We start from the raw sequence: 11,966 nt of genomic DNA, 5'->3' as shown, positions 1-11,966 counted from the left end.
GGTTGATGTGTCTGTATTTGCATATTCTTGACCAAAAGTCTTCATTGGGTGTCTGCCTTCGGCAAGGGAACAACCTTTGTTCTCTCACATATATATGATTTATTATTTATTTTCCCACCCCTAAGGATCCCTCAATATTTTGACTACATAGAGAACGTAGGTGTCAAAAGGTTCGTCTTGGTAACGAATGCGTTGCTTGTATTTTTATTTACGTTCCGTTGCACGGTTTAAGTTGAAATTAGGTTTTTGTGGCGAAGTGTCTTTTGTCGCCAAAGGGAATCAGTGCAAGCCTAACATCACAACGTCAGCACACGTTAGCAACCACACATAAATACGACGTGCATGGATGTAGTAAGACTGTTGCGCACTAACAGCATCATGTATTTAGTAATTCAAGACTTGCATGTACAGTAAGTAATTTCACATTGAATCATGTATTTAAACTCAAGCTTGTGTGGTGTGTCGCTGTCTTCAATGCCACAGCCTAAACTCAAAAGAAACGTTTCTCATTTCCAGCGCATTCAAACAATCCCCTTAGGTTTGGCTAGCAACAGCAGCTAGGCTAGCTTGCTCGTAGCACAATTTACCTAGGTCAGCTTCTCCACCGTGCAGGACTCTAGTCTAAGATCAAATGGTCGTATTTGGCATTGTTGCTGACAATGATCACTTCCAGCCAAACATTTTTTGGGGCCATATTTTCAGATTGCAGATGGTAGTACTGTTTCAATCGCAATTCCATCTAACTAATACTGCCGGTGACAACGTTGTTACTTAGAATAGCTTGTTTCAAGGGGGTTCAGCTTGTTTCAAAGGTGGTTCTTGATGAATGAATAGTGGGATAAATGCTTGAAAATGTCACTACTGTAGAAGGGAAAAACCTAAGGTGATGTTAAAGTCATATAGGTTAGGATCATTCTACATTTCCTACATTTAGTTATAGCAGACGCCGCCGTATCCAGAGCGACTTAAGTCTAAGTCCGGCTAAAATTTGAAGAGACGATCTGATAGGCTGCAGAGAATATCTTTTGGAAAAAAATGCATTTGTGAATCTAAGTGCGTCAGAAAGTTCCAAAAATCCACACACAAATTCAGGGATTTGTAACTCGTGTTCTCCGATTTGTAACTCGTGTTCTCCGATTTGTAACTGGTGTTCTCCGATTTGTAACTGGTGTTCTCCGATTTGAAACTCGTGTTCTCCGATTTGTACCTCGTGTTCACCGATTTGTAACTCGTGTTCGTCAGGTTGCAAACAAATGTAATGGGGGTCATTTATTTGTGAATCATGAAATACATTTGTGAATCGTGTTATGTTTGTTTGTTTGAATTATGTAACTAATCTAACATACGGTTGCCAACCGTCCCGAATTGTCCGGGACATCCCGAATTATGGGTGATTTTGATTTGTCCCGTCAGGGACAGCTCCAGTCCCGTATTCCAATCACAGCCTCACCGAACAATAATAGGCTACTGTAAACGCGCCAAAACTCACGCCAACGTTGCTATGGGACACGGTTGTTGCTTGTTGGTGACAGTGTGTGAACTGGCCACTGGTGAGGTGAGCGTTATTGTATCAAAAGGAGACACTTGTAATAATTGCCTTGACTATTACTTTGAACAATACATCCAAGCGAGTAGCTATTAGTGGTTTGCCAAAATTACACTGAAATTAGTAGGTTTATCATGGTATGGCTAATGAAAGCTTGCGATTTCCGTTATTGTTTTTCAGCTGTTGGTGCGCGCGCATGTGCGTGTGCACACCTGGAAGAAAGTGTCCCTCATTTGGGGTTGAGAAAGTTGGCAACCCTAATAATAGACGGCCTAAAATTTTGTACAGCCTGATTTCTGATACCGTGGCAGCAGAAATTTAGCCATACAGGAAACACTGAACTATATATTATCATTCCAGTTTAAGAATACCAATGGAGGCTGCGTTGGAAATCGTAAATCTAACTTTTGTCAGCATTTTGAGTGGAAATTTCATTTGCATTTGTACAGGTGTATTCGTGCACGTCGGGCTGGCCCTCGCAGCGGAACTACAGTTTACTGGCCGCTCTGTCCATTCGCGCACCTCACAGTTACATATGGATCAGACAAGAAGACACGCTTATCAACTCGATTACTATTGATAACAACAGAACGAGGGTTCGGCTGAAGCCTACTTGAAAAATACTATTGAGAACATATTCGCTGACATTCATTGCACGCGTGATGAACACAGTTTTTTTTCTTTTCTTCATCGCGGACTTTTTTTTGCCTTTGGCGCTCGGGATTTGTCATTGGCGCCCGGGAAAACGGCTTTGGCGCGCGCCAAAATTTTCTCTATGCAGGAAAAACCCTGTCATTGGACATAAACAATTAGTCAGACTAACTGACAAGTCTGGCTTATTCAGTAAACTCGTTTTATGGAACAGGCCTCTGGTCAAGTAAAATGTAATGTTTTTGTTAACAAAGTACTGGGTACAGTTAGAGGTGGATTCATTGTTGTTGCCCTACAAAGATGAGAAGCATGTCATTTCTCCAGACATGATCGTTTCTCATTCAAAACAGACACGGTTTTTATCCTCTCCCTGTTTTTGTAAATGACAAATGAAACAAAAGTCAGTTTTCATTTAGTTTATTCGTATTTCTTTTGTAGTTGGTAAATTAGGATTACATTACTCAATCTCATCCACATCCACGTCTACTGTTTTGGAGGACTGGACCACCTTCCCATCAATCACAGTCTCCACCACTGTGATGACCTTGGTGACCACTAAGAAGCCAAGAACAGACAATAAGTACATCTTAGAATAGCATTGACAATCTTATAATTATCACAAAACATGACCGACGACACATTATTCAGGTTAGCAAAATCTTTAGGGAATCATTGATTTTAGCAAGAAACATGCTTACCTTGTTTGGTGCTGTTGGGGACAGCGTTTCGAGGGAGAGAAAAAGACGAGAAAAACACAGTTTAATCACACGCCTGTCACGTCCTTTATCTCAGTTTCTTTCACCTCCACACCTTTCCTACACCACCACTTCACTTACAACCTCCCCCTTCCTTTCCCCTCTTCCCACAGGCTTCTCTCCTATCCCTCCTCCCCAGTCCCCCAGTTTCCTGGCCTGGTCCTCACCAGACTCGTACATTTCATTTGTACAGAGAGTCTGGGATCGCTCCATTGACAAGCGTTAACTTCCTTGAAGGCGGGTACTCTGTTGAAGTTTAAAACTATAGACCAATTATCACCCTACGTCACACAACGTCAAGCCGACTCAACTGCGCATGTTGGTGGCAAAAGACGAACTTCTCCCGGGTATATACACTTGGAGTGTCGATCAGGTAATTATATATCTCTGGACACTGGATTGCAGGGCTTGACATAACTTTTTGAGGCATTTGTCATTTGGACAAGTACATTTACGTTTCACTTGTCCATGCACAAAAGTCACTTGTCCCCGCAGACCTTTAAATAGCCTGACGAGTGAAACGGGCAAAAGCCTGGCTAACGGAGGTTGCTTTCTCAGGCAAATGATGAATGAAACAGGCTTGATTAAAGAAATCCGAGATTCTGGCTATCTTCAGCAGACTCGTATCTACAACAGGCAGTCCTCCCTGACGTTTTTGGTGTAGAATGGAGTGAAATACAACATTGTGCACACTGCAAGTGAGCGACCCGAGTCTGACTGAGGCTAACGTCAAAAGAGTGTAACAGGGACGCAGTCTCACTCAGATTGCCAGTTTTACAAAAATCTCAAAAATAATCGGACCAGCTGCTAAAAGCAGAATTCATATCTCTTGAAAGCTGCCCTGCTCGACTTTTGTGGTTTAGAATTGACTGTAAAACTGTACAATTATGAATTTTGTGACATGACGTGAAGACATGGCTGCCGCCTAAGACTATGCGGTCTACCGGGCGACATTCTCACTCAAATCTCAAGACTTTCGTAACCCAAATCAAAATTCTGATGTGACAGATCAATGGGGAATCGCTTTTTATCTTAAAGGCTGTCCTCCTCGACCTTTTTGGTCTTTTTAAATCTAACTATTTGTATAATCCGGGTAATTCTCTAGCCGTTATAAAGGCTATCTTTTCCCGGTTTTCTGCCACCATGCTGCGCGCATCCCGAATGTTTACAAACAAATAATTAGACTATTGGATCTGCCCAGAGCCACTCTGATCTGCCATAACCAATCGCTAGTGTTCGCCTTAGCCGACTCCTTCACCACTACTGTAGCAGAGGTAGCTGCCGTAGCTGGAAAACCTAACTTTTCCCGAACCCCGAGGGGAGGAGGGCCACAACATCATGGCCACCAACAAAACTTAGCAAAGATTGTTCTTGCTCCGGCTTTAACTTCTGGATATTCGGCAGCGTTGCAACAACGGACCGAATGGCTTTGCTCGCATCTTTCTCCGCCGCCATTACGGAACTACAACTCAAACTAGCGTACAACGTCAACGTAATCGTTCTCAGCCACTCCCTCTGTTCGCTGATTGGAACGGTAAAAAGTTTACCGGAGACATCTGACCAATATACCGAAAGCCCAGACGCAGTACAGAAACAAAATGAAAATTGAGCGGAAGTACGTAGGAGGGCAGAGCCAGGCTACCAGTCCCCCTCTCCCTGCAGGCTTTTCTCCTATCCCTCCTCCCCGGTCCCCCAGTCCCCCTTCCCTGCAGGCTTCTCTCCTATCCCTCCTCCCCTGTCCCCCTCTCCCTGAAGGTTCCCCTTCTCCCGGTCCCCCTCTTCCAGGCACTCACACGTCGTCCTCTCCGTCCATCAGCCTCCTGTACTCGGCGATCTCCATCTCCAGCCTGGTCTTGAGGTCCAGCAGGACGTTGTACTCCTGCCTGTGGCTGGCGATGTTGCCGTGGAGTCGGGACAGCTGGCTTTCCAGGCTGGTCACCACATCCTGGAGGCCTGACAGTTGAGCAGAGTAGCGGGCCTGGGTCTCTGATAAGGTGCCCTCCAGGGATAGTTTCTATATTGGATGGTCAGATGGAAAAGGTAAATGGGTTGGCATGGGTGTATATGTGTACACCGCATAGGGGCAAATACGGATGTTGTTAAGGCTACTCTTAGCCTTAATTGTAGAGGAATGTCTTTAACTTGGGATTGTGGTGTGAGTGTGTGCATCAGCCTGACCGCACTTTCTAAAATGTGTTTTGTGTTAATGTGAAACTCATTTATTCTCTCCCTGAGTCTGATTTGGGGGGGGGTTAAGATGAAGTGTCAGGTTAAAGTCAGCACGGTGCCAAATCAGTTTATTTATGGTGGATTTACAAGAAGAAAACGTTTGCCAGATTTTCCCTTTCACCACAGGGTGTGTGTCAGTTATTGTCAAGTCAGACAATGTGTTCCGCATAGTGCTCACCATGCTTGTGCAGGACTGCAGTTCAATCTGAAGCCTCTGGAGGGTGCTCTTGAGCTCCTTCACCTCGGTGCGACAGCTGATGAGACCCTTGTTCTGAATGACAACTTCCTGCTCAACTGTGCACATCTGATGAAAAAACACATTAGTCAGAAGATATGACCCTAATTTCTGCGTAGCTAATGATGATTGTTGGACATCGCCTGTCTAGTCTGTTTTGCAGCAAATATCAGATGCATTTGATGATAAACTGATGGAAATGCAACTGACATACAGTACCAGTCAAAAGTTTGGACAATGTGTCCAAACTTTTGACTGGTACTGTACATACAACGCAACAAACCTACACATAATCATAATAGTTGTGCGTTTGTGTCACATGTCACTGCATCGCTCATCACGTTTCCTTCCTTCTCATGAACAACACTTCAGCCAGCCACGCAACCAAGAACTCATTGAAGGCGCAGGTGCGTGTCCTTTAGAAACACTTCAACCAACTCAACTCGGTTCCTCTTGCAACTAAGACAAAAACGACTCTCCACGATGGATCTTAATGGACCCGTGGGTTCTGCTAACCTTGCTCTGGTACCAGGCATCCAGGTCTCTGCGGTTCTTGGTGGCCACTGCCTCGTAGTGTTCCCTGATCTCGGTCATGGTCTGGTTCAGGTCCATAGAGGGCGCTGCGTCCACCGACACGTTCACCTGGCCGCCCATATGTGCCCTCAACAGGGCCAGCTCCTACATTGGGAAAGGTCAAAGGTCAGGTTCGTCACGATTAGAGACATCATGGTGGCCACAGGGCAGTATTCAAAGCAGTTTGGAAAGTGCGTGACTGTCTCACTAATCATGTCATACTGTCAATATCCAAACCCTATTGACATTTACTTCCTGTTACTGCTTTTTATCCTTAGCACTTAGTGCTGTTTGTGTACAACTGTGTCTGAGGGTTTTATTGCGCTAGTGTATTTGATCTGCTGGAACTGTAATGTGTGTGTTTTTAGGTGCGTGCGGAGGCACAGAAAGGGTTTCTGTGAGCTAATGGAGAGGAGGAAGAATGGAAGGAAGAGGAAAGGGAAGGGCGGTGGGGCAGGGGTGTCGGTGTCGGTGTGTGTTTAAACACCCCATCCGTCTGTAAATGGAAACCAGAGGAGTCCAGAAGAGTGCTTGAGTTTGCGTGCAAAACGTTGACTGCCCTTATAAAACAATTGGGTGAAGTTGATTAAATGTTATAGGAACATCCTTTACGTTCAAATCTGCTAATATGTGGAGTGCGACATCATTTTACTTCATACTATTATGTGAGTGGAGTAAAGTGGACAGAATGTTACATTGGCATGAATGTGGAACACTGGTCTTTTGTTCCAAGAATGCAATCAATAACTCCAAAAGGTGGTGAACCTTTAGTACTACTACTACTATTTGTGTTAGTAAAGCAAACGTATGTACACAGTCAGGTCCTATTCAGGTCCACCAACAAAATCATGACTATTCGTAGGTGTGACAGAGAGTCAGGGGCGGACTGGGGGAAAAAAGTGGCCCAGGAGTTACTGTCAGACCGGCCCACTCAATACACGGCGCGCGGCCCACTCAGTACACGGCGAGTTGCCCACTCAATGCATCGAACGTATCGACCAATCAGTGGCCTACTTGGAAAAATACCCATACACTTAACATTATTTTGGATGATTACAAAGAAATTACATCATATATCTTTTCTTACGTTGAACGTCTGAAGTCCGTAAGAACACATTTCATAAGACACTTAAGAACATTTTCAAAAAATAGGCACCATGAGGATGAATACAGATTGCGAGGAGGAGTATAAAACTCAGTCAGTGATTTTGTACAGTCTTAGAGCAACTTAAATTTGTTCAAGCTGCGTAAAATGGAAAATAGTTGGTGGTGCCGGCGATGTCAGAGGGATAGCTGGTTGGTGATGGAAGTGGGACGGTATTTTGGACCATCCCAACCCCCGTGGGGATTCCCCCGGTATCCCCGATGGCCAGTCCGCCCCTGCAGAGAGTCCTCTGTTTGTATAAGATTGTGTAAGTGTCCGAAGATAGATGTCAGCAGCCAAGAGAAGACAAATATGTATTTGTGTGATAGATAACCCTCAAAGTGAATCAATTATCTTGTGTTTATCCATTCTCTGTTTCATTTTCTTAACCGCGTGACGTCGATGATGAACAGACACAATGACGAACTCCTTCTGTGAGTGGAAAGCAGGGGATCATTTGGGGGGTGTCGTATCGGAGGAGGGTAAGACTAGAAAGTAAAGGGGTTTGGCGGTAGCTAAGGGACTGAGATTTCTCTACATTACAGCTCATGACCCTGGGAGCTTGACAAGGGTTTTTTTTGCTCGAAGTATGGAGCTGGAGTTCATCAGATATTCTGTCACATATCTGTGTGAGGGAGTAGGGTTGGTATCTGTACCAGGCCAGTGGCTCTTGCGTTCCCTACCTCCTCATGGTTCTTCTTGAGCATGATGATCTCCCTGATGACCCTTGTACTGCATCTCCAGGTCTGAGGGGCTCAGGTTCGTCTTGTCCAGAACCAGGCCCGGGGTGGGTAATCGGGAGAATCGGGAGAGTTCCCGGTGGGCCCCTTCACTTTTGGGCCGGTTGAGGATTTTTTGTTGTTGACATTTATCACGTTAGTCTATCTTCTCTTAAAGTAGGCTACACACGTTCCGCATTCTGACATTGCAGCCTCTGCATGGGTTGTACCATGTGAGGGAGTTCTCCCCTCCCAAATAGAGTTGGTTGGTTCCATAGCCCGTCTTTTCCAAAAGGTTTTCTCAGATAGGCTACCGATAGCTGGGCCGGGCGGCCCTACCGTAACGATACGCGTCAGGGAGGATGGATGGGAGCAGGGCCGGAGTGATGACATCACTAGACAAGGTTTTACCAATTGAAAAACGGCAGATTATTTTACATAAAGCTCAAAAAACTATTTTGCGCTCAAATAATGGCCAAGCGCTGTGCGCGCTGGCATTAAGTGTGGAAGTCCCCATCTTGCATCACATCAAACCCATACGTCCTAGGGCTAAGCCCCGAATGGGCTAAGCCCCGAATGTTTACACATTCGTTAAGCAGTCTCAAAAATGGTATCAATATAAAAAATACGATCCCTTTCTGTAATCATGATACCCCCCAGAAAAGTTCACGGCACCCCCAGTCAAAGCAGGCTGCATCCAGCTCTGTTTGGTATACAAAAAAAGTGGTCCGGTCTTGGGCCTAAAACTCCCGGGCTGAAAAGTGTCCCCACTCCGGCCCTGTCCAGAACCTTCCTCAGAGCGTACGCTCTTTGTATAATCTGAGCACCTTCATCCACAGGGTTGTTGAAGAATGGATACGCCATAATTGATTGTAACTTGTCTAGACGCTCTGCTTAGTTTAGGCCTTATTTTATGTCAATTAATCAATGTCTTTTGAAAACAGTTAAAGTGACATTATTTCTTCACTTGTTTATTTAAATTAATACATTCTTTCAAGTAAATTCATTCATGTGTGCACTTCAAAAAGTCTGCACTTATGTTTTTCCGAACACGGACTAAAGTGCTTTGGAATTTATTTGACCGAACTGTCTTTTGAGATTCTGTTTCCGCCTGTTTGAAATTATTTGCACCACATCTTAATTTAGCTCGACTTTTTGCCTGACACGGTGCAGGTTAGTTTAGAAGTATACCCTTGGTTATGTATGGAGGACTAAAAGTGCCTAAATGAATTAAATAAATACACCTTTAAATAATTACTTAAATGTGTCATTAGTTAATTAAAATATGAATTAAATACATAAATGTGTTCTTAAATGTGTCATGAATTCATTAAAATACCAATACATTTTATGTAAAATACATATATAATTATTTCACTATTTAAGTATTTCATGGTCCATTTACAAACGCTAAACAGCGCCCCCAGTCGATTGCATTTACATTTCACAACGTGTTGCATTTACATTTCACAACGTGTTGTGTTGCAGTGCTTCATTAATTGTGTTATCTGTCAAACTCGCCCATCAAAGTCAGTGGGTGGGGCTAGCGCGAATCGAGTCTGATCCATTGCGTTGGTCTGAAGTAGAGTGCCTGGATAGAGACGATGGAGGATCTTCATGAACTTTCTAGGGAGTTGGTGAGAGACATTTTAGACTTAGCTGAGGATGTGGAGGACCTGCTGACCCAGAGCATGTAGCGAGTAAAGCAGAGGAACTTATTGAAGTTCTTGGAGTTATTTCCGCACTTTCCGACCAATATAGTGACCACAGAGTGACTGCAAATGTAGACTCTGGTACCAGGGTGCATCAGCATCTTCCTCAATCAAATTCGCTGCTTCTCTCAGCAGCTCCGGGCAAGTTTTAGACATTTGGTCTTGCACCTCGCACGCTGTCTCAACATGGGGGCTAGCAGGACCGAGTCTTCCCCTTGATTATTAGCCGTAGTATTGCAAAGTGCGGAAATAACTAGAACTTCAATAAGTTCCTCTGCTTTACTTTAGACCTCTTAATCTGCAAGTCTAGCTAGCTCTCAATGCTCAGCAGGAATTGCAGGTCCACTCACTAAAAACAAACTTGACCCTCAGAATGCGTCGCCCGCATAGTCTTAGGCGGCAGCCATGTCTTGGTCCCCCGTTACACTGGTTTTACGTTAGCCTCAGTCAGACTCGGGTCACTCACTGGCAGTGAGTGTGTTCACAATGTTGTATTTCACTCCATTCCACACCAAAAACGTCAGGGAGGACTGCTTTTTGTAGATACGAGCCTGCTGAAGATAGCCTGTTTCATTCGTCATTTGCCTGAGAAAGCGACTTCCGTTAGCCAGCCTATTCGAAAACCATTCAAACAGGTTGACAGCAGTGGGTTTTTTGGAACTACAGCGAGCTACTTGAACCACGTGATCACGTGTCGGCTAGACCAAAGTGTGTCGCAACTCTCTTTTTATATGGCTCTGGTTCTCCTTAAACAGGCTCTGGCAATACCCTGGACTCGCTAGCTAGGTTATCGAAAAGTCGTAGCCAATTTACAAATTAGCTGTTTCATCAATAAAATAAGCACATTTTCAGCAACTACACTGCCCATTTTTTGTCACATTATAATTCAGATGCTGATTTACATGTAGCCTACCGTTTAGCTGAAATATGAATAGTAAAAACTTACAATTATGAAGTTTGTCCGCCTCTCCTGACATCTTGCAATGACTTCTGGGAAATCAGAAGCGTTCTCGCTGGCCAAGTCACCATCCAATGCATCCTCAATAAAAGGGGCGGATCAAGAACACTTCCGGGTATTTTTGGTATTCTTGGTGACTTGTGTTGTTTGGATTGGAACCTTACTTGGCAATGACCCTTACAAAAAAGAAGTATATTAAAAAATATAAATATAAAAATATAAAAATATAGTACACTTTTAGTTCACTTTTGATATACTTTTAAGAAGTATGCTTAGAAACAGAAAATGGTATACATTTCTTCATTTACGGTTCATAAGAAGAGCTGGATTCTTAAAACGCCAACGCTTGCGCAGTGATTAGCTTCTTCCAGCTAAGAAGCTGCAGTGTAACTTTGCAAGGGCCCCCGTTCTCGTTAAGTGACTTATAATCTGAAGCGTTTGAGGGGCTCCTAAACATTATAATATATTAGAAAGTAATAGTAAAATTTAATAAGTTTACTTCTTGAAGTACTTACATTAATTGAAAGTGCACTAAAAAGTATTGCCAAGTATACTTTGAGGCTCTTTAGGAAGTATACTTCATGAACTGAAAGTGCACTACACAGGTTACTTTAGAGTATTCCAAAGTATACTTTGAAGTACTTTAGGAAGTATACTTCATGAACTGAAAGTGCACTACACAGGCTACTTTACAGTATTCAAAAGTAAACCTTGAAATACACTATAAGTGTACTTTAAAGTGTACTAAGTGACCTAAAAAGTGGGCCAATTCAGTTTACTTAGTACAAAAATAGTATATAAATAAGTACACTGCTAGTATACTTTAAGTAACATGATAATAGTATACTTTTTATACTAAGTATACTTACAAAATAAACTTGAAGTATACTTGTTTTTTGTAAGGGGAAAGATGACGTAAAACGAGTAGGGATGCACCGACTCCAGGATTCGGTTTCGGATTCGGCCGAATATTGGGCTTTTTGACGGGGTTCGGTTTCTGACGAACCTTAGAATTTTTTTCCACCGAACCCAGACATCCCAACCTGCAGAGACTCATTTCAGCGAGGTGGCTGATTTGTCTCGTTGTGGCAAGGATCCATAAACAATACACAACATCTCCGCTGTTAAAACATTTGCGTATGAAACATCTTAAAGAAATTCAAGAAATCTAAAAGGCTAATATTGTGGATATTGATTGGATCTTGAGATAGGGTATACATATGCATATTGTAATTGTCAAAATCGTTTTTACCACTTGTCTTCCTGGCAAAATGTTGCCTATTCTTTCTTTTTTTACAGTAAAAAATAAATAAATACACTGCTGTGAACGTTGTTTACTTCATTAATGTGTTTACTGTGTTAATTAGGGTGACCAGATTTGAGTTTGTGAAAAAGAGGACACTTCGGTCGGGGGTAGGGGGTAGGGGGTGGGGGGTAGGTAGTA

At 43.3% G+C, this 11,966-nt stretch overlaps 1 pseudogene; it reads right to left on the bottom strand.

Moving 5' to 3' along the window:
- Window positions 1-4,731: 4,731 nt before the first annotated feature.
- On the bottom strand, window positions 4,732-7,928 carry LOC134009163 (keratin, type I cytoskeletal 50 kDa-like; annotated as a pseudogene).
- Window positions 7,929-11,966: the final 4,038 nt, after the last annotated feature.

Source organism: Osmerus eperlanus, chromosome 22 (assembly GCF_963692335.1).
Source record: "Osmerus eperlanus chromosome 22, fOsmEpe2.1, whole genome shotgun sequence".
Taxonomy (NCBI): domain Eukaryota; kingdom Metazoa; phylum Chordata; class Actinopteri; order Osmeriformes; family Osmeridae; genus Osmerus; species Osmerus eperlanus.
Note: the sequence above shows the minus strand (reverse complement) of the source record. Positions and strands in the feature narration are given on the sequence as shown.